Source organism: Passer domesticus, chromosome 2, assembly GCF_036417665.1.
Source record: "Passer domesticus isolate bPasDom1 chromosome 2, bPasDom1.hap1, whole genome shotgun sequence".
NCBI lineage: Eukaryota > Metazoa > Chordata > Aves > Passeriformes > Passeridae > Passer > Passer domesticus.
In genome coordinates, this window is record NC_087475.1 from 23,726,709 (window position 1) to 23,748,744 (window position 22,036).

General features: G+C 34.3%; 1 long non-coding RNA gene across 1 annotated transcript; it reads left to right on the plus strand.

Moving 5' to 3' along the window:
• The first annotated feature begins 9,820 nt into the window (after positions 1-9,820).
• On the plus strand, positions 9,821-20,190 carry LOC135295254 (uncharacterized). The gene is made up of 2 exons (XR_010357291.1): positions 9,821-10,367; positions 19,673-20,190. It is a non-coding gene; the product is annotated as an uncharacterized LOC135295254 (long non-coding RNA).
• Positions 20,191-22,036: the final 1,846 nt, after the last annotated feature.

Below are 22,036 nucleotides of genomic sequence, written 5' to 3' on the forward strand. Positions count from 1 at the left end.
TCATGGAGGGTGGTATATGTGTCTTGTGACTTCACTGAAGCTCTAAATAATATGGTGTTGACAAGTAAAAAAGATAATTGCCAAAATTAGTATTTGGATATGCATAACATTAAATATAGGTCAGGGATGTAGACAGCAAGGAACAACATGAAAAAAAAAAAATTGTGTTACACTCATAAGCAAGCTTTTTAAGTACTGTAGCTGGAGTAAATTAAAATCTTGTTCCTGAATTAAATTAATAAAACACTGTATTTTGGGGTTTGTTTGTTTGTTTGCTGTCACCAGATCTCAGGATAAAAAAAAAAAAACAAACCTGAAGTTTCTGAAGTATTTTGGTAAAAAGGGCATCATAAGCACAGGAATCAGGACTGTGGGCATTGCTGCACACTGCACAAGCATACTTAGGACCTTTACTTTATGTACACTGGAAATAAAGTCAGAATGCAGGTTACATAGATGTTGAGCTGATTTGGTATGGTTTTAATATATATTTATATACACATATAAGGACTAGAACAAATATTTCAGTAATTATGTCTTTATGTTATTTCTTTAAGTAGATTCACAGACCTGTAATAATTTAGGAAATAACTAATATCATCAAAATATCAAGAAATAGGTAGTATAAAAATTTTTCATAGCATACTGTTATGAAATTATATTTACATGTAATCTTACATATGACCATGTCTACTATGTTAGTTTTATAACTGATTTAAGCTGTAGTTTGAAATTAAGTATTTATGCAACAATGGCAATGTTCCTTGTGGTTTGGGTTTTAGTGGAGTTTTTTTGGTTTGTTTTATTTTCCATTCACAACCTTTTCAGATTATAGCAAACTGACAGCATCTGCAGTAAAGGAGATGGATGTCATCTGGCAAAACTGAAAAACTGTAGGAATGAGAGTACTCATGTAGGGGAAACATGCATTGTGCAAAAAAATACTGATACAAGAGACTCTAGCTAAAATAATTTAGAGAAATAACTGCTACGTATAAAAAATGCTACCATCTAGTTTAATTATGTAGGAGGTTTGTTTTCTAGTATGTTCTTTGCATTGTTTTTGTTCAGTAGTCCATCTTTAAAGACGGAAATATGCAATTTTGTAAATACATCTTTTGAAATCCCTTCTCCTCTTCCTCAGACAGTATTCAGGCTGGTTGAATTTATTGTATTCATATCATATTGCATTTCTTTAAAAATATAGTATCTATAGAAATCTTTTTAGAATTTTTTGTGTTATTTGCATGAAATCTGAACTCCTTACCAACACGGTAATAAAGTTCATAATTTGTTGCTCTTTTCATGCATACATCATCTTATTTTTCAAATATCTATAACACTCCACTATTTCTCAAGACCCTTTTCACTTCTATTGTTTCTTGACAACGTTTTCATGCTTTCTGAGAAAGCCTGAATACTAATGTAAATAGCAAAGTTTTATAAGGGAAAGAGAAAGTTTGTGGCTACCGATGAACTCCCAAATACAGTATTCCTAGGCAAGATTTAAAATTCCAGAAATCACACAGTTCAATCATTCAACAGTATTCACAGATTTAGTTACACCTTTAAACATTATATATTTTAAATAAGGCTGTGAAGGTGTCTGAGTGTTCCCATGAAACTAAGAAACTCTGGTCCATTAAACAAAATACTCTTAAGTAGCTGATGTTGTTGAAAATAATACTTGCAATGACAACTGCATTAAAAATCTTAGGATTTTGTTCTGTTTCTGAAGATTTTTTTATATCTGTCATTATGCTATTTTGAATCAATCACTAGGAGCATAAAAATTCTGTGATCTCAGATTCTTCCTTGTCATGATATAAATTGCCAGTGATTCATTACACAGCTGGAGTACTCCTTCAAGAAGGAACTATGCATATCCAGAACTCTAAGTACTAGGAAAGTAATGGAGATATTTTAAAATTATAAAATGCAAATTTTATTAATTTGTTTCAAAAAAAAAAAAAACAACCCAAAAAAACCCCCAAAAACCCCAAAAACCAAAACAACAACCCCCCCAAAAAAAAACAACAAAGCAACAAAAAACCCCAACAACCAAACCCCAACCCCCACAAATCATCATCAGTCAAAGACCAGAAATGAATAGGTAAATTAATTTGATATGTTCTGAAATTTCACAGATCAGTGCTTGTTGATCCCGTTTTTGTGGCAAAGTGTGATAAAACAAGCAGCTTTAGAATTTTTAGATTCAGTACAGGCCTTCCACTTTGATTGCCACTTAGAAACAAATGCAAATTCTCTGTCACTTGATGACTAGCTCTCAGAAATCTTGAGTCAGAATAGCCAATAATTAATGAATGCTGGAGGTTTTCAGAATGTTCAAACATTTTCTTCATCTGATAAATGTAGATTAATTGAAACATTTTATTTGTAAGGAAGAGATAAAAAGCATGCAGCCATATAACCCTTTCAGATGTAATTATAGATCTCAGGTTTTCTCACAGGTCTCTCCTCTAAAGTGTCACTTTAAAATCATTCAACCAGAGCCCAATTGTGAAAATCTAATCAGGATCTATGGACTAAATTTACCAATACTCACTCTCTACTTCACAAAATCATGTACAGAGTGAATTTAAATGTAACAAACCTGTCCTGAGAATTGCAACATATTTCAATATTGTCCTAATTAGCTATACACGCTGATATATAACTTTTAAATATCATTTATATCACAGAGAATGTAATCTTGCTGGAGACCATGTTCCTTATTAAGATCAAAATTCTTTATATTTTCATGTCTAAGTTTCCAGTATTGCAATTATCTGCTTAAGGCCAAAATTAAATATTAATTTCAAATTAGTGTTTAAAAGAAAGTCTATAAAAATTCAGTTATGAGATCCTTAAAAAGTATAGTTGTGTTCTTCATAAATAATATTTAGTAAGAATCGCCTTTATTTGACCAAACAGTGTTCCTGAATATCACTGGAATTGCAACCAGTACATACCACATCACTTCTACTGTTGCTTCTTCCTCACACTCTTCTTCAATGCCAGCATTTGGTTCCTCCCAAGGGATCTAGATCTTTGTGAACTCCTCCAGTGTGAGTGCTTTCCTTGGAGAAAAGTACTTCAGGAACGAACTAGTTCAATGTGTGTTCTTCTATGGGCCATATTTCCTGCCAGAAAACCTGCTCCTGCATGTGATGCTTTCTATAGGTTCCAGCTTTTGCTAGGACACTGCTCCAGTGTGGGTTCTCTATGAGCTGCAGCTTTTTCAGGGCACAGCTACTTACTCTGCAGTGGTGTCTTGCAGGGGCTGCAGGGTGAAAATTCCCTGTGCCATGGTCCTCCATGGGCTGCAGGGAGACTGCTTCCCTACGTTCCTCTCCATGGGCTGTAGGGGAATCTCTGTTCAGGTGTGTGAGGGGAGAAGTCCTCTACTTCTTCTTTGATCTCAGTGTCTGCAGAAATGTTTCCCTGACATTATCTCACTCATCTCTCCTATACTGGTTTTTACTGTTTCTGAAATATTTTATCACAGAGGCACAACCAGCATCACTGATTGTTTCAGCTTTGGGCAACAGTGGGGATTGGTTGGAAGTGGTTTTGCCTGACATGGAGACAGTTCCTGATCTCCTCTCACAGAGACCACCCCTACATAGGCCCCTTGTTACATAAACCAGATACAAAATTTGTAAGGGTTATTAAAAAATATTAGAGATTCTAATCTTAACATTAAGATTTTTGCTAAGTAGAGGCTTAAGAATAGTTTATTTTTTATTTTTTACTATTTACTCTTTCTTTCCATAAGAATATATGTCTTTCCCTTAGTTAGTTACTAGCAAATAAGCTGTTCTGTGACACAACATAACAGCCACTTAAAGTGTGGTTGCTATTATCATAATTTCAGGTTAATTGCATATGGTAGGAACACAGTATATCCTAATTCCTTTGTGGTCTCTCATAAATGGTAGTCTTTGCATTAACCAAGTATTTTCTCATGCCATATAGCTAATTATGACCCTAAAGCATTAAACAGGATGCATTTTTGTTGGTAGGAAAAAAATGAAAGCTCATATGCACTTAGTAAAGTGCTCACAATACATTTTAATGTATTAAAATTTTCCAGTCATGTAACATTTTGCCTCTAAAACAAGATTGAAAATAAATGAATTTGGCAGCTTAATAAAGATTATATTCAAGGAACAGAACATAGTGCTATCATGCATGTAAAAATCTGTGTTTGAACAAATACCCAAAGACAGAGAAATGTGGTACTGACAGTTAAATGCATACACAAAAAGAAGTTAGTCAACATAAACAATAACAAAAATAATTAATATAAAGTTATTGTTTTGATAATAAGAGATATCTTCTAAATATTTAGAGTTTCAGTTGGTGAGACAAAGCTTGCTTCAAGATATGATTGTTGAAACATTAATATTTTTAAATATAGCTTGTAATTAATGGCATCAGGATTCATAAGCTAAAAGGTTTGAGAAAAGAACACAAAAGTAGAAAATTTTGAAACCAGAATAGATGAATCTGTTCTATTTGCCACATAATCTGCTTATTTCATGTCAAGCTTATTACTTTGCAATTACCTGAATAGATATCTGTGCCCTACCATAGGGTTTTACATTATTTTTTTCTCTTAGTGCTTCCATTACAGAGAGAGGGAGATGGGGGCCCCGTTTTCCCCTGAGGCACATATGCAGATTGTGAGGATCTCTCCCCGCAAGGGTTGGTGCTGAAAAGTCACAGTCCAATGGTTGCTCCTGCGAGCAGCAGCCCACCAATGGTAAGGAGAAGCAGCAGGGAAGGTTCAGCAATAGCAGTAAATCCTCTGGGCAGGAGAAAGTCCAGCACCAAAACCCACATCCCTGTGCTTTCCAAGTGGGCAATGACCGAACCACTCTTAGCTAAGAAACTGCCAAAACCCACAGAACTCCTCCCCCTCCCCCAGAACCATTCCAAAAGGTCACCAAGGCATTGGCTACATCTTTTGACTCTTAATCAAGGCCCATTTGCCATTTCCATGACAGCAAATGGGAAGGAAATTCCCTTAAGAAACCTAACACCCAACATCAAGTATTTTACATGGGGAGTCTTTTTCCCTACAGACACTGAGGTGGTGATTCTTCTGACACAGAAAAGCAGGGACCTCTTAAAAAGAAGTAGGGAGGAGCCAGGAAAATCTAAAAAGGTGAAGGAGCCACAAACCTGGAACTCATACCCTTGTTTTCAAGAGCACGTAGATGCTTAATTAAAATGTGATTCTTTGAAAAAAAAAAAAAAAGTGAAATTTGTAATAATTCATGCATTTTCACTATGTTCTGTTTGTTCTTGTAACAATCTATCTAGGAACCATTTCTTTCCTATGTGAAAAAAAGCAATTTAGTCTTTTCTGAGGCCAACAAATCAAATCAGGAAGAAAAATTCAGCATTATTAACAAAGAAAACCCTATAAAAAGTAGAGGCAGGGAGGAGAAAACCAAAAATATACATTGATGCACATGCTGTCTTATGTATACAATATATAAACATATCCTCTCACCCATGTATTTACATTCCTAAGATAATCTATTTGATTTGACATAGAATCAGGGCCTGGAATTAATTACTTTTTTTTAATCCTTTTTCCAGTTTAGTTCAATATGCCTTAATAATACCGGAGAGGAACACATATTGCAGCAAAGGCCAAGCATAAAGAAATTTATCTATTAGTGAGTGAATACTATAGGTACAATTGATCTTACCATCTTTATTCTGCAGAAAAAAAGACTGTTTGAAAGCATAATGCTTGTTCCTGAAAAGTGAACAAGTACAGTTCATTCAAGGTTTGGAGAATTATTCATTTCCTCCATGGAAATTTCTGATTCACAGGCAATCAGCAGAGAATAAAAAGTTTTATGCTCATAACTTTGTATATGAAGAAAGGAGGCATGCCCTATATATTAAGTCAATAATTTATTGTTAGAATAATTGATATCTAAAAGCCTAATCCAAGAATTATAATTAGTCAAGTTGTAATTATTTCAGATATTGAATTAATACATTATGAATTTTTTGCAGCAAAAACAACATAATAGAAGTGGATAAACATACAACTTTTGCCTTTCATCTCTCTTCCTGATGTTCAGTAAGTCTATGCAGGGTATAATTTCTCCAGCTCTCTACCATTTTAACGTGCCTGTATTTGTACAGCATTGCTAGAATTGTAAAACCATGATGGTTCATACAAAGCTAAAGAAAAGTAAATCAAAATAGTCATAGAAATAGAAAAATCACTGTTACAACTAACCCTCAGTCTTAAGACCTTGCAAACTCATTGCAAACATTACCTCCTGCTACAAGAAAAACACCACCATATGACAGAGCTATGTGAATAACAGTGGGTCTAACAAAACTGGTCACTGTTAATGACTTGTTCCCTGGGCTCTAAACCTGAAGAAACCTAGATATCTATTGTACTTTCACATCCTCATGATCCTTGGCCAAAATCTAACTAACATTTTCAATGCTTATTCTTGACATAAGAATGTGCTTAAGACCCATGCTTCTATTTCAGCTTTTGGAGTCCTTAGGCACCAACAGAAGCTCAGACACTAAGTGTGAGCTGCAGTGGGGCAGCAGCTGGAGTACATCAGCAGCCCACTGCTAGTCTCTCAGATAGTGAGCAGCTAGAACAGTTCCAAATAATGCCTGATGCAAAAGGGAGCCTTTAACATAGCAGCATTACCACTTTAGCAAATTACACACACTTCAAAATTTATTTCTCCACGATTTCAAAATACCAGGAAAAAGGGTAGGATAGCTGTCTGGCTCAGATCACAGTTTACTGAGGAACGTGTAGCTCTGTGTTGCTCCTAACCTGTGCATCTTCCTGCCTTCAGCTTTATGTCACAATAATTCCCTTCTGTCCACACAGATACTGTGTTCACAGTGACATTCACCAGGCTGAAGAAGAGTTATGGAGACAAATAAGTTCACTGAGCTGAAAATTTATGTTGTTTTTTTCTAATTTCTTTTTGGTACATTAGTTTGCAATTCCTTCTATTCCTTGGTCAAGAAGAACATATGCTTTCATGAGTGCTAATCATACTGTAGGATCAAAAGGTAAAATATGTTTTCATTAGACACAGATGATATACATTGAATTTGGACTATGATACTTTGTTCCCAAGGGCAGTGAGATACTTCACAACAACAAGTGTAAGCTGATTACAGTAAAATAAACAGGATCAATTTCCTTGTACCCATGTACATTGCATTTAATGATATGTGTGGCTTCTGGAAAACAAGAGTCAAAAGCCTTTTACTTGGCAATGTACTCAATTGGTACTGCTGACTTGACAGTGAGCTGTTAATTTTGTCAACAAAGCAGGTACTTCAGTATTAAACGTTGCCTTAATCCAAACAGTCTCTGTGTCTGCACCTCCATAATGAAATTACTTAAGACAATTGCTGCTTGCCAAGAGATCAATCTGAATAACACAAATCTTGTCAAAGAGCTGAAGGAGGCCATCATGAAATTCAGGCATTTTTTCCCCTCAACTTCAATCATATAATCATATAAGGTAATATTGCTTGATGTAGAGAAACATAGCGTCTAATTGGTATTCCATTTATGTTTTCAGATGCAACCAGACTTGCTCTTCTAAAGAATAAGAACAGAATTTTTAAACAAATCTTTTGATGACATTTTCCTACCGCTGTCTTTTACTATAAAGACCGAAGTGAGATATATTAAAAAAATGCTAAAGTCAGTATAACTACACATTTCCATTCACAAATGAATTAGGCACTTCCCACCCATCCCAAACCGATTCTTTATTTTTTCCCCATCTCCTTCAGTTTTTGCTTCAATAAAAACTGTGAAAATGACAAAAAATTGCTAGAGCAGTTCCCTTCAAACTGTAGTACCTTCTCTCTCAGATTACATCCTTAACTGAATTCAGCCCAGATGAATTTGATGAGGGAGCCTACACGACCAAACCCTCTACATCAAGTATGGTATGCATGTAGCTGTATGTCAAAATTGTCACAAAACATCAGGGAGGGCTGTCTAACTCTACTTGTCTGATATATTACCAGATATATTATCAAATCTAGAAACCTTGATTCTCCAAAGAGAGCAATGGGTTACCCATATGTGTCAATTCACACACCAGCTGCTAAAGGGTATCAAGGGTGATGGGGTCAGATGTAGATGCCGGTATGGACACAGCTGAATTCCAGTGCTAGATCTCCAGATCGGGCCGCCTGCTCCTGGAGGAATCTCTTCACCCTGGGGACCCTGGCCATAATATATTTAGTCATTGGTAGGGCTAAGGTCCATCCTGCCACTGGGTTGCAAAGAGGACAAAGGCATAAAAACCAACTGACTGCTAACATAAGCTTAAAAGTATGATTTAAATAGAAACTATCTTTGGAAGTTACAACAAATTTAAAAAGTTGTGCACCCTTTTTTTTTTCTCTCTGGTAAAGTTCAAAGATTTGCATTCTCACTGAAACTTTTGAACTTTTTAGGTTTTATTTAATAAAATGGATTTTCTATAGTTTCCCATTGGTTCAACTAGAGAGAGATATTGTTTTGAACCTACCTGATTTTTTGGAGACAAAAACAGTCTTGGCTAAATTTTATCTGTCATAAATTGACAAATTCAAATACATACTGACATGAATTATGCTACTTGGAAAATGTAAGAGCCTTCTAGTGTTTGAGCTTTGGTGAAGCAGATTTCTACTCTGGTAAATTCATTGAGAGTTATTAGCAGTGCTTAAAATATACTCAGTTCCAGGAAATCTATGCTGCATGTTTTATTCAAATATGAGATATTTTACTGTAAAGCATTAAACTGATGTTCTAAATAGACATTCCAAGGAAAAAGTACGCATGTATTGGTAGAAAAGTGGCAGTCATCATAATCACTAAAACTATAAATACACTGGAGTATTTCACTGGAGTATTTACACTGGAGTATTAGAGTATTTCAATGTTATGAAGAACCATTCAAAATTCATATTAGAAAATTGCAGATTTGTTCTCTGAAACTAACTCTTGTAAAATAGGAGAGCATCAGAGGTCTGAACCCTCTTTTTCCTGGCCTATAATGTTTCCAAATATAGAGACATACAAATTAGCAAGGAAGATCCAAATTCTGTTCAGCTCTCTGCAAAATATTGACTAGCATAATACTACTCTATTTCATGGTAGTATTCCTTTCACTAATTCTGATGTAGCTGACCTGCAACAACACAGCTCTCAGTTCCTGTGGTACTGATCAATATGTTTGTACACTCTGAATTCACTGTTCAAGCACTTAAAATTTTCTTAGATGACCATCCTGCCCTTCTGCTCCTCACCTAGCAGGCTTGAGAATTGCTGACTCTTTGAACCCAGCAGATCACTGACACAGCATCAGATGAAAGGCTGGAAATGCATCCCACACAGTTTTCTTTTTAACATACGTTGGGGGTGTTTGCTTCCATGTTATGGAATGGCTTTTCCAGGTCTTTAATTTTCCTGTTTACAAACAGAAATCTGATCTAGAAATGTATGTAAAGAGTTTATTTTGGCTCAGCTAGCCATCCAAATGTTAAATAGCTGGTCAGAATTCAAAATGTAGCCTCCCTATATAGTTACTCAAGAAAAAGAGGCAACTCCCAAAAGGTAATCAATCTCATCTTGGTTGTCTGAGATAAGGGCATGAATTTTCTGTGGCAGAATTTATTTCTCTGTTTATTAAAAGGGGAGGGAAAAGAGGCCTAGAAAAATAGTTTGACTGGATGCCCTATCACGGCAGTTCCGAACCGGGCGATGCCCAGTGGGGTGCCGTGGCCAGGACAGCTCAGTGGAGGCTCAGCACAGCAGCCAAACTCCCAAGCAGTTCCCAGCTGCAGGCAGCCTAAGCAAGCTATAGTGATTTCAGCTCTTAGTGATTCTTTGTGATTTCAGCTCTTTAGCTTGCTGGTGTTGCAGCAGCCGATGGTGGGAGAGAGAGGAGAAGCACTGTTTAAGGTTCCACAGGAATTCTTTATTGCTGCCCCCCATGAAGGTTCCAGGGACAGCTCTTCTGCCGAACCAGGCAGAATCAGAGGTTTTTATACCTTACAGGGGTTTTGGAAATTGTCCAATAGTAAGGGTCAGGGGAAAGTGACCTATAGGCATACAGAGAGATAAGCAGGGTCCGAAAGGTGGAAGAGAGGGGCTGCTAAGGTCCAGTCATGCTGACTTGGCATTTCCTAGCTCAGGCTTCTGACCTCCAAGGAGGCCTTGCAGGCCCTGGGCCTGCTACAATGCCCATTTTTCAGGCAGCTAGAGCCAGGTGAGATGCATTTCATCCAGGAACGCCTCCCTCTGTGATGTCAATTGACCACTGTTCTCTATCAGTTAGGTATGTAAAAATAAAAATATCCCTTTAATCATGCAGAAATGCAAAATGTCCCAGTTTCACACCACATTAATGCCCACATGGTCATTTACAGCCATTCAGAAAGTAATTCTCAGCCTCCAGGACCTCTCTGGTACAACTCCTTTGCCCAGAACTACAAACACTTCTTCAAACAAATAGAACACAGAAGGAGTTTCATATCAACTCCTTCTGTCTCTTCAGCTCATGACTGACCTGCATTAATTTAAAAAAATCATAAATCTATTAAATAAATTAATTATAAGCAGGCTAAGTACAGATTTTTAATTACAACATGGAAAGAGGGACTGGAAAAAGAACAGAAAAAAAGAACAGGATGGAAAACTTCAAATAAATGCTTATCAGTGAGAAACAAATAATTTTTAAATATTATGCATGTTATCTTACAGCTTTAATATGATAGCAAATATAGCTTTTTTTGTGAAATGCTCTATCAAAAATATCTATAGGTAAAGAGTGTGAATAGTGTCAAAAAATGTAATATCTGAATTCTAGAGTATATGATGTACAAGGGGATGCTGAGATACTACTGATAGTTTCAAACTTGGGGATTTATTCTAGTGAGAGCTTAAGCGATCAATTCCAGCTGCCACAGCAATTGAAAACCAATCATATATCCAAAGCATTGCCATTCTTATTTATTCACCCAGTGTGATTTGAAAGGATGCTTCACTAAATCCAAAAGATCTTTGCCAGTGAGGATAAATTACTCAAATTCTGTATGAGTTACTCTTAATTCTCTGTCCCGACATGATATAGAGAAGTTGTGGACCTACAAGTATTTTGCAGATCATGGAATGGACCCTGGGAGATCTCTAGGCTACTCCTCTGCCAACAGAAGAGCCACCTCTGGGGTCAGACGAAGATGTTCAGGTCTTGGTCCACTTGAGGAATAAAATCCTCTGAAAGACGGATGCCTCTTGGGACAACACAATCCACTGGTGACTGTCCTCAGCAGAAGAGGACTTCTGTTGAGGTCTTCTTTCTTTCATCTTAAAGAGGTCTTCTTTTTTTGATAATAATATCTCATTAAATAAAGATAAGAATTTGAGAAAAGTTTAAAACTGAAGGAATTTGAAGTAGTTAATTTGGTACTTAACAATTTCAGTTAAATTTACTAGTGATGAGTCTGGGAAAAGAACAGAACTGATACCAGGATTTAGGTTATTTGATTTCAAGTTACAGAGGAAAACAAAATTCTGAAACAAAGGAAACAAAAAGCATCCATCTTCTATAGATACTATTTTTTGCTCCTACACTTAACTATAATTGTGCTCTTATGGTTTGAAACAGTGACAAAAATGACACGTTAATATTTCCAGCTTCTTTTGGAAGTTGGTATCTGGTGGGTATCCAGTTGGTATGCAGTCCTGTTGCCTTAATGAGTATCCCAGAATAATTTTTAATGAGGAATAAAAAAGAGAATGTTGTTACTGCGAGTTTCAATGTAAACATTTACTTCAATTTTACAAGATAATGAAGTGTCAAAACTTTTTGGAATATTACTTGGAGAGGTTTATCCTTAAAATGTCTTCATTTATTTATGAATATTTTCTGTTTTCATATAAATTCAAGCAGCTATTTAACCTACAAAAATATGGATTATTTTCCCAACAACCAAATATTTATTTATATGCAGATTGGATACTACCTTTTGTGTTTATATTTAAACACTGAGTTGAAATAATAATTTATCTGAATTAGTATAATTTTCCTTACATTATTAGTTAGAAAAAATATATTATCAGTGTTGTTTTTTCATTGCCATGCAGTGTCTATGCTATTGTAGTTATATTAAAAACATATTTTAATTATCATTCGCTTTCTTCAGAGGCAAGGAAAATGCAGAAAACAAAATCTTGCACTTTTTTCCTTTCTTTTTTTTTTTCTCTGCAAGCCAAGGAACATTTTCATGATTGGGCTTCACTTTATACAATTTCATATAGACAGCATGAGTCATTCTGAGCAGACTGCTCTTCTGCAGCATTTAGTTAAGAGGCATCTTGAGACCCCAGAAATCATGGAAAACTTTTGCAGTCTGGTTCTTTAATCTTCTTTGTGACACATGGAATAGCATTTATTTCCTCAAGAAATTTAATAAAATTCCACTGTATATTATAAATAACACATTTCTGACTTTGGTGCTTTTTTCTTCATACACATTTTCTTTCTGTTTCTGTGAACAGTGGATAAACATCCAATATGATTCCACAGCAAGTGCAAATTGAAACTGAATAACGTGAATAATGTCTTTCACATTTCTATATGTTTTTGTTGAGTTTCTCCTAGAACAATATTTATGAGAACCAGATAGATATGATATTATATAACCTAATTCTCTGTAAAAAAACCCAACTCTTTTTAATGAGCTTGTAAGTCTCCTGACAAGCTCCTGATTATTTGTTTAGATTTTTGTCATCATCAAGGAATGAATAATAAAATTAATATATATATGTGCCACATATATATTATAGCAGTACTAATCTGTCAACAAGTATAAAAATATGAAAAATTTTAAAGTATTGTTAAAGTAATAAAATTTTAGTAATGATAATTGAATTAAACTCACAATAATAACAAATGTTAAATTCTAGAAATTATGTCCTTATTTTTTTTGTTCTCAAAAGAGAATGCAAAGATATTTTTTCTTCACAATATTCTAACAATTATTATGCAACTGACTTATTTTTCTATTATGTAATGTTTATCTTATCAGAACTAATTGCTTATGATATGAGGAAAAGATGAAGGCAAATAATCTCAGGATGACTTTCCCTGAAGTTAAAGAGAAATCATCCTAAAATGTATAAATTATCTTCCATATGAGAGAGACTATCAAAAATAAGTGACCATTCTTTCCTTGATTACTTTCTAGTGACTTAATTTTTATAACATTGTGAATTTTCTATGGCAATATCTCTGCAAAAAAAGTAGTTAATTTTAGTAGTAAATCTAGTAACAGATTTCACTAATTAAAATCATCAGTGTTCCCTCAAAATTTTCTAGGATTTCTTTTCGAAATTAAAAGGGGTAAATAGTGATATATTCTTCCACTAGTACTGCAACAATCCTTGCATACCTTCATACTACTAATATTTAAAATTTATCTAATTACTTTATTAGTTGAGACATTTTAAAATATATTTTCTCATGCTTAAAGAAACAAATAATTAAAAAAAACTAAAGTAATTGCAAAAAGATAGCAATCTAATAAAATTCACCATTAACATTATCAATATGCATCACTGGGTTTATTAAAATTGCATCATGACAGTAGAAATTCAGTTTCCAAAATCTTCAGCTTTCTTTTAAAGACTAAATGAAAAAAGAGAAATAATACATATTTAATTATGTCTTGAGCCTGCTAAAACCTATGCATATTTCTAACTTAAAGGCAACAGTTGCATTCTTTTCAATATCACCATTGTTAGCAAAACATTAAACAGATGTATAAGCTTTGGCAGGGTGAAAGCTTCCTTGAGATAGTGAGTGCCAGTTTTTCCTTCTGAAATGTTGTAAGAAATGGCTTAAAGGTTTTTAAATATTGGGAGTACACCTTCTTTTTTGTTTGTTTTTTTTTTTTTTTTCCACAAACTGGATGAGATTTAGCAATGAAATCAAGAAAGAAGTTAACAACCTTGGGAAATATGATGAGCAGAAGGCAAAGAGAAAGGTGATTAAGTAAAGACCATAACAGGTGCAATACTCTCACAGGCGCAATAACATAACACTTGGATCTGATATTCCTTCTGCAGTAGCCATCTGAATATGAGTAAATTTCCTTTTCCTGTAATAACTCCTTCCAATCTGTAGGAAGCAATTATTAATGATCCTGGAGATAAGCGTTTCTGCTGGGAGAAGTTCTGTGCTTTTACAGGAGAAATCTGATGGAAACTGCTATTGAAGGAGTTATTTAATTTGAAAGAAAAGCAGCCTTGGGTTCCCTTTACAGCCAAAGGAAGGATGTACTTATTTTTCATTATTTGCATTAAAGAACCCAGGTTACCATCTCTCCTGATATAGGTGCTTCTGTGCAACATCTAGCACTGTGTAGAATATGTGCAGCAGAAAGGAGGGAAAAAAGAGATTGTCATAGCATTGTTAAAGGAGAACAAGTCTGAAGGACACTTAATGAACATAGCTGCTTCCTAATCTGCAGCAGATTATTATTTTTAAATGGTTTTTGTCTATTCAAAGTAATGACTTGGTCTAGCATATGTTTGACTGAATGGAAACCAATGTGCATACTATAAGTGAAAATATTGCAAGAAAATCTCCCTTATCTTGGAGTGGTATTAATTGCTACCTAGGTGTATGACTTTATCTTTTTTGATCAGCTCTTAATGCCCACACGTACTGCTCATCTTTGTACATGGCTGTCATCCTGAGAGGATTTTAGCCTTTAGAAGCTATTGAAAGTGCAAACAGACCATGTAATTTCTCAATGGTCTGTTTTAGAAAGAGATTCCACAGAACATGAGATACTTTGGCAGAAAGAAGACTGGTGGCTCTCAAAAACTTTCCTTCTCTTTGTCCCAGCTACTTTCTATTAAAAGTAAAGTTAGAAAATACTTTTAATATAATTAATAGGTACAGTTTACCTATAAAGAGTCAATTAGCTCTCAGGACATCTCTATTAGATCAGTGTTATATCTAGGTATTAGGATGACTCTTAAAAGACCTCCAGCAAATAACTAGAGAAAAATCCCTGCAAACTTATGTCCAAAGTATGCTGCATGAAAGTCTTATTTGTGAACTGTTTCCTTATGATACTTTAAAATGGTAAAGCATATGATTTCCTTTTGAATCTTGTAGTCCTAATGTTTAAATAAACTAATAAAAATTAATAATTATTTAAAATTAATTAAAAAGTAATTACTTTAACCAAAGGTATGTATACACAAAAATATGTAGATCGAGCACATGAGTTATTCTTTTGCTTTCATAAGTGCAAGAAAATGCCTGAAATTATAACCAAGCTTTGTCCTGTAGTCTCAAAATCCAAGAGAATACTAAAAACATTTCTATTTTTTATACCACTAATTTAAGGACAGCTACATCTTGGCAGGCATTACCACACAGCTTGGAAAAATATAGGGAAAAGTTCTTCTGGGACAGTTTGGAAAACAGGCACTAGAAGTGTGGTAGCAGTGATGTGCTCTTAGCTTCCCTGGGCAACCAACAGTTTCTGGTCTGGTCTGTGTTAGTCCCTGGCACTTTCCTCCTGCAGTTGCACTCAGCAGCCCGGTTCTTCAATTCTTTGGCACAGAGACAAATAAAAAGTTGTGGCAATAATTTACTGGGTCCTGATACCCACAATAGTGATATCGGCCTAAAGGTGACCCAGACTTCTGAGTTCATATGTTTGATAAATATGGGGTGCCTATGTGAAAATAAGAAGTTTGGACAACTTTAGGCAATATAATTCTGCAGTGATAGTAAAACCAAAACCAGACATCATTATCTATGCCTCAGAAACTGGTTCACATCCCTTGAGTGCTTGCACAGGATAGCAGTTTGTCCTACCTCTTGAATAGTTGCAAAGCTCTGAGTCTCATCATGGCAGAAGTTCCACAAAGAGAAAAAAGTGTAATTTGTAAAATTAATGTTAGCCAAATGAAGAATAACGGGATTGGTCTCATCTCAATAATGCCTATTGCCTTCAGCATTATCAAGGCTTTCTTTTCTACAGGGTCGCTTTATTCTCACTTACATTATTTTAAAAGCATTGTGGATATGTGGCGAATTTGTATTTTAGTAGTGAAGCTGCTTTTGTGCACCACAAAGACTTAAACATTGAATTAAACATTATTAAGGCCCAACCTAGCAATTAAGATTTATAATTTGAAAGCAGAAACTATAGGTTTCTTCTCTTATGGTATCAATTAGAGAGGTATCTGTCAGTTGTTTCACAAATACCCTTCTACCATAAATTTAAAGATGGAAAGTCTAAATTTTCCTTAAAAAGTTACCTTGTCAAATTTGAAACCATTAATTCCTTCCTCTGAATTTTTCATGGAGTTTTTTTAAATTAAAAACGTTTTTAATAAGTCTTGTTTTTAAATTTCCTTCACTATAAAGTTTTTTATTATTACACTAAAAATTGTCCTGGAAGAAATGTTTTTCTTTTGTAAATGTCACCACTGGAAAATGTTTTAATTTGCTTAGACAAAGTATAAACAAAAAATAATCATAAGTATCATACAAAATTTAGTCTTTTGATACTAAGACATCTGGGAATTTTCCCCCAAATTATTCAGAGATCTTAGTCCAAAAAATGTCCTTGAAACAGCATGGGACTTTGCCTGCAAGTTGAGGAACAAAGCTTTTATGTGATAAAATCATATTTCTAGATAGCCCAATTTTTGTGTTTCCTTTATTGTCAACAGATTTGACCTCATACTAACACTCATATTTAAATTATTTATTTTGAAAAGTAGTATGCTAAAAGAATATATCTGCAACATCATCAAGCAAAACATGTCATTGTTAAGAAAACTGGCTGATCCTATATTAATTGCTACTACTTCAAAACATTAGTTTTGATCAATAAGAGGAAGTGTGTTTCTTATTCAACAGAAATATTGAGTTCAGCACAAGAAAAGTCTTTAAGGTACTGGTGAAAAATGAAGCATTATGCCAAAATGTTTATACCTGACTTTACATTTACTCTTTTGGAGGTTTATTGTTTTGCCTTTATTTTTTAATTTTTGCTCTCAAAAATATTTCAACACACTTGAAAATCAAATAGTCCTCAAAAGGCCCTGCAATAATGTTGAGATGGTGATTTTTATATGGAATAAGAGAAAAATATATATGCTTCATGGACATAACAGCATGCAACAGCAGCAGAAGCTTAGGAATAAAATATTACCATAAACCATTACTGAGAATACAGTCTCAACTACAGGGAAGTGATTTTTGCTGGGGCAGGGTACATCAGATGTGTTTGTGTACAGGTGCATGCGTGTGTATTTGAGTTATAACAGAAACCTTTGGACAAAAATCAATGTGCTACTGTAAAAAATCTCATCCTGATGAGTATTCCCTGTTTACATGTGGTTGGACTGTATGATACTGGTGTTGTTATTTTCCACCTAAACTTCACCTTGGCAAATAGTGATGTAACCTCTAAAAAACTCAGAGATTGTCAAACACAGCCCTTTTCATCCTACTGTATCACACCAAGGATTTAACAACATTTCTATAACATTTGTTCTGTTTAACAACAACAGTGCTTTCTCACAGTACAATAAACACAGGACTGTGCTTATAAGATGCTATTTAGGTGCTCAAAAGAAGATGGTTGCAGTATTACACAGCAAACTATAACAGCTGAATCTGATTGAAATAGTAATAGGACCAGGCTGATTTAATTATTGGTCTTGTGGCTGGAGTTATAGATACACTAATTAAAACTTTATCTTCCTGCTTATAACCTGCGTTTCCTCCTTGAACTAGAGGTCACTCTTAATGTTTTGAAGAACAGCCAGATTGGAACATCTGGGCAATTACACTTGAAAAAAGGAGGCAAACATTTTATCAGCTTACAAGATAAATTCATCAATAAGCCTTTCCGAAAGCCACCTAGAAAAAAATGATAAGCTTTGAGTTAAAATCTGATCACACTTAATACAGCAAATGAAAAATAGATATTAATCACAGAACTGGAAATAAATCAGAAAATATTTTGCTCAAGTGAAGCTGCTAGCATTTAATCTGAGGATCTGAGCTAGAGCACAGCCCATAAGATCATCTGCAAAATTTTTGTTGTAGGTACTTCAAGAGATTTAAAAAGCATAAAAGCAGGAGCATAGATATATTCCTTAAAAAGCAAAATTGAATTAATTAGGTGAAATGGAAGAGTACTTCTTGACATAGAAAACCTGTACTCTAAAACACAGTTTCAAAATACTTTCCATTGTAATTTTTATTCCTCTTCTTTAGTCTATTAAAAATAGATTAAAATTAGAGTGGGCAGCTTGGTTTCCCTCTAAAATGTATTATTGTAGCAGACATGGAGACTGATGGAACTGAATGCAGTTAGATAGCATGATAGGTGAAAGAAGGATAGAGCATCATATCAAAACAGAGTACATTCTCAAGACTTCTTTTCAAATCCTTCTGAAGTATCTCCAGTATAAATTTTACTATGCATACCTTGTTTTCTAGAACTGAACCCTGTATTTAAGATAAAACAAAAAGTAGACCAGAAATATTCTTTAGGGTTATGTTACTATTTCCTTGTCTTTTTTTCTGACATTCAATAACTGATTTCTTTGTTTGTAAGTTGTTGGGGTTTTGGTGAGTTGTTTGGTTTTTTTTTTTTCAGAGAAGAAGAGGAAAAGCCAAATAAATCTCTTTCCAGTGTGTTAAAATAAGCTATTTCTATACAAACTAATTCTATTTATTTGACACTAATGCAAATATGATGCACCAAAATACATCAGAAATTTTAGTTTTCTTCTGAGTCATGAATGGCTTAGGACCCTTAAATATAAAGTAAATGAAGAGTTAAAACTAAATATGCCTTTGGTGATCAGACATACAAAGAACACTAAATATAACTATTGAAATGAAGAATCCATTCTTAACCCTAAAGAATAACAAATATATCACCAGAGAAAGGAACAAAAACCATGTTCCTAATTTAGTCTGTCTAAATCCTGAGAATCATTGCCTGCATTCTTACATTTTAAATATCTCTATATAATATCTTTTATATATATATTGTCTCATATAATATCTCTCTATGTAATGGAAGAATTAATAAAGTCTCCATTGATACACAAACAAGCTTTAATAATAACAACACAAATGGTCATGGCTGTATGCTGTCAAACTACCAGCTATGTCCCTACACATTCTAGTCTACCATAAATAAATGATAGGTCATTCTTCTTCCACCACTAATGTGTTTTATATCACAGAATGTTTGCCAACTGTCTTGCACATTAGCAGCTATTGCCAAGTATTTAACTTGCCCTTCTGTAGAGATACAGATTTTTACTTGAGCATAAGGAACAGATGATGTGTTCTACATTGTCATGGCTTGTCATGTTACTATATTTGTCTTGTCCCATTGCAGAAAGTAGTTCCATGTTTTTATCCATTATTAAAAGGCACCTGACATACCCAGAGGTATCTGAAAGGACAATCAAACTCACTCAGAGGACATTGCTGGCTCAAATGGCAGAACACCAAACATTTAACTGAGAGAACGTATTAGGTTGGAATCATGTCACCAACATACTTTCTTCTTTTTTCAGGAAAGAGAATTCATTGAGCAACCGACCCCAGCACAGAAAATTCACTCTGTTGAACCAATGAATTGGGAATTTCCATAGGATGAAGGCACAAATTTAAGAGTGAGCCAGCTGTACAGCTAAGCAAACAAAACTGAATTCTCAAAAGTCATACAACCTCTCACAGGAATGTTTGTATCTGACATTATAACATTACCAACTCTAATGAAGATATTCACCTGAATCACAGAGATGGAAGCTGCCTCTTTCCCATTCTGCTGTTCCTGATGTGCCCAAGCACACATTTTTGTCATTGTTAAACATATGAAACGATCTTCTGCATTGTCCTTGAGTGTCTCTGAATAAAACACTGAGCATAAACACAGCTATTGGTGCAATTCAGCGCAACAGTACGCATCTGTAATTTCAGAACTATGCCAAGTTAAAAAACAAACAATACAACAGCTTCTGTTCTTGAGTTAAAAGAGCTGAGCAAAAGTAAAAATATTTTCATCTATATTAAACCTGTTCTTATAAATTTACATCTGGTTATAGCATTTGAAAAGCTTAATTTGAAAGCCCTTCGGTGAATTCTCTTGTGTAATTATGTTTCTGACCTGCTCTGTAGAGTTCTCACCTTACAGCACAAAACTGGAATTATGCTGTCACTTACTGGTTTTACACCAGAGGAGTCAATTTTTCATTTGGTAATGTAATCTGACAGTCTGACAGAAACATTGGAAAAGGCATGAGGTGTAGTCGTCTCTTGAGAGAATCAGAACTGTGGAAAAACAGATACTTTGAATACTTGCCTAAATGGGAAACTCACTCCCAAGTAACATACTGCAGGCTTGTGTCATTCATAGTCACTGGAATTTCTTTTACTGACTTCTCATGATGCCATATCAGGCCTAGGAAGGTACCTATAGATCACTTTATGCTATATGTATAGTTGCACCTTGAATAAGGCATCACTTTCTGCTGTGACCAAAGAGTTTCCCCTCCTTTTTCCAAGAGGAAAACAAATTCATTTATGCACTCCTAAGACTGTCCTCCAGCCATCAATGGAGGCTTGTATTCAGACAATTTCATTTACACCACTTTTACCATAAGGGCAGATCAACAACTATAAAGAGTTTTATTTATACTCAAGCACATTAACTCTTTGGAAAAGTGACTATGAAAAGTGCAGAGCAATTAAGTCACAATAGGCTCTCTAGCAATATTGAATGGAAAAAAAAAAAGAATAGATAGATAGATAGATAGATAGATAGATAGATAGATAGATGATAGATAAAAAAGATTTTACAGCAAATTGCAGTTGTTCTGATGGAGATTTAATAAGGATCAGAATCCTTAACCATAGAAATAAATGAGGGAACATGGGTTCTGAAGTGTGTAATTACCATCTTTTGACTTTTCTTGTATCTTTGGAAAGTTTTCCTGAAAAGCAATGTTTTTCAGTGTCACCAAGTTTCTACTAGGTTAGATCAAAGAATATAAATGCATAAACTCTATATGTATTAAAGCTAAGGGCAGATATCACAGAAAAAGATTCACTGCCTTAAATCTGGTAAAGTGATACTTGGATTTTTGATATCATTTCAGTTCATACTGAACCCCATTCTCCTTTTCAAGCTGAACCATCTTTGATTATTTTATAAGGATGTTGGCCCAACCGTAGAAAGCAAGCACACAAAATTCAGTTATATGTTTCTCTCTCAGGTATTCTGATATGTATACTATGTACTACATGTATAGTATGTGTTGTCAGAAAGATATAAGTATTTTTAAAAGGCATAAGCAAACAGTAAAAAAATAAACAAGAAAAGTTCATATTAATATCAAATTTGTATTTTACCATGGAGAAAATTCCTTAACTGGAATGTCAGATAAAAATAATCTAAACATTTTAATAACCTGACTATAATACATAGAATGAATAAATAAAAAAGAAAAATATTAAAAATAAGAGTAGAGAATATAGAATGCGAGCCTATGATAATAATTTCAATGAGAGAAATACTATTAAACTGAAGAAAAGTCAGGGCAATTGTCACATATAGTTCGAGGATGGACAAAATCTTTTTACTCCAATACAAGAGAACTTGAAAACCTAACACTTTTAAAAATGTTATTTATATTTTTAAAAATCATTAATCCTTTTCTTTATATGAATATTTATATTTACCTTCATTCAAGCAGACCCTTTTAATCTTAAATTTTGGGAAGAAAGTAAATCTTGTTAAGTGACTTTCGCAGGTTTGTTTTTTATTTGGTCAAATATTTTATGAAACAAAAATATTTTGGAAAGGGGGTTTAAAGGATTTTCTCAAGTTAATCTAATTTCACTTATTAAAAGATTTTTTTTTTTTTGAAAGGATGAAA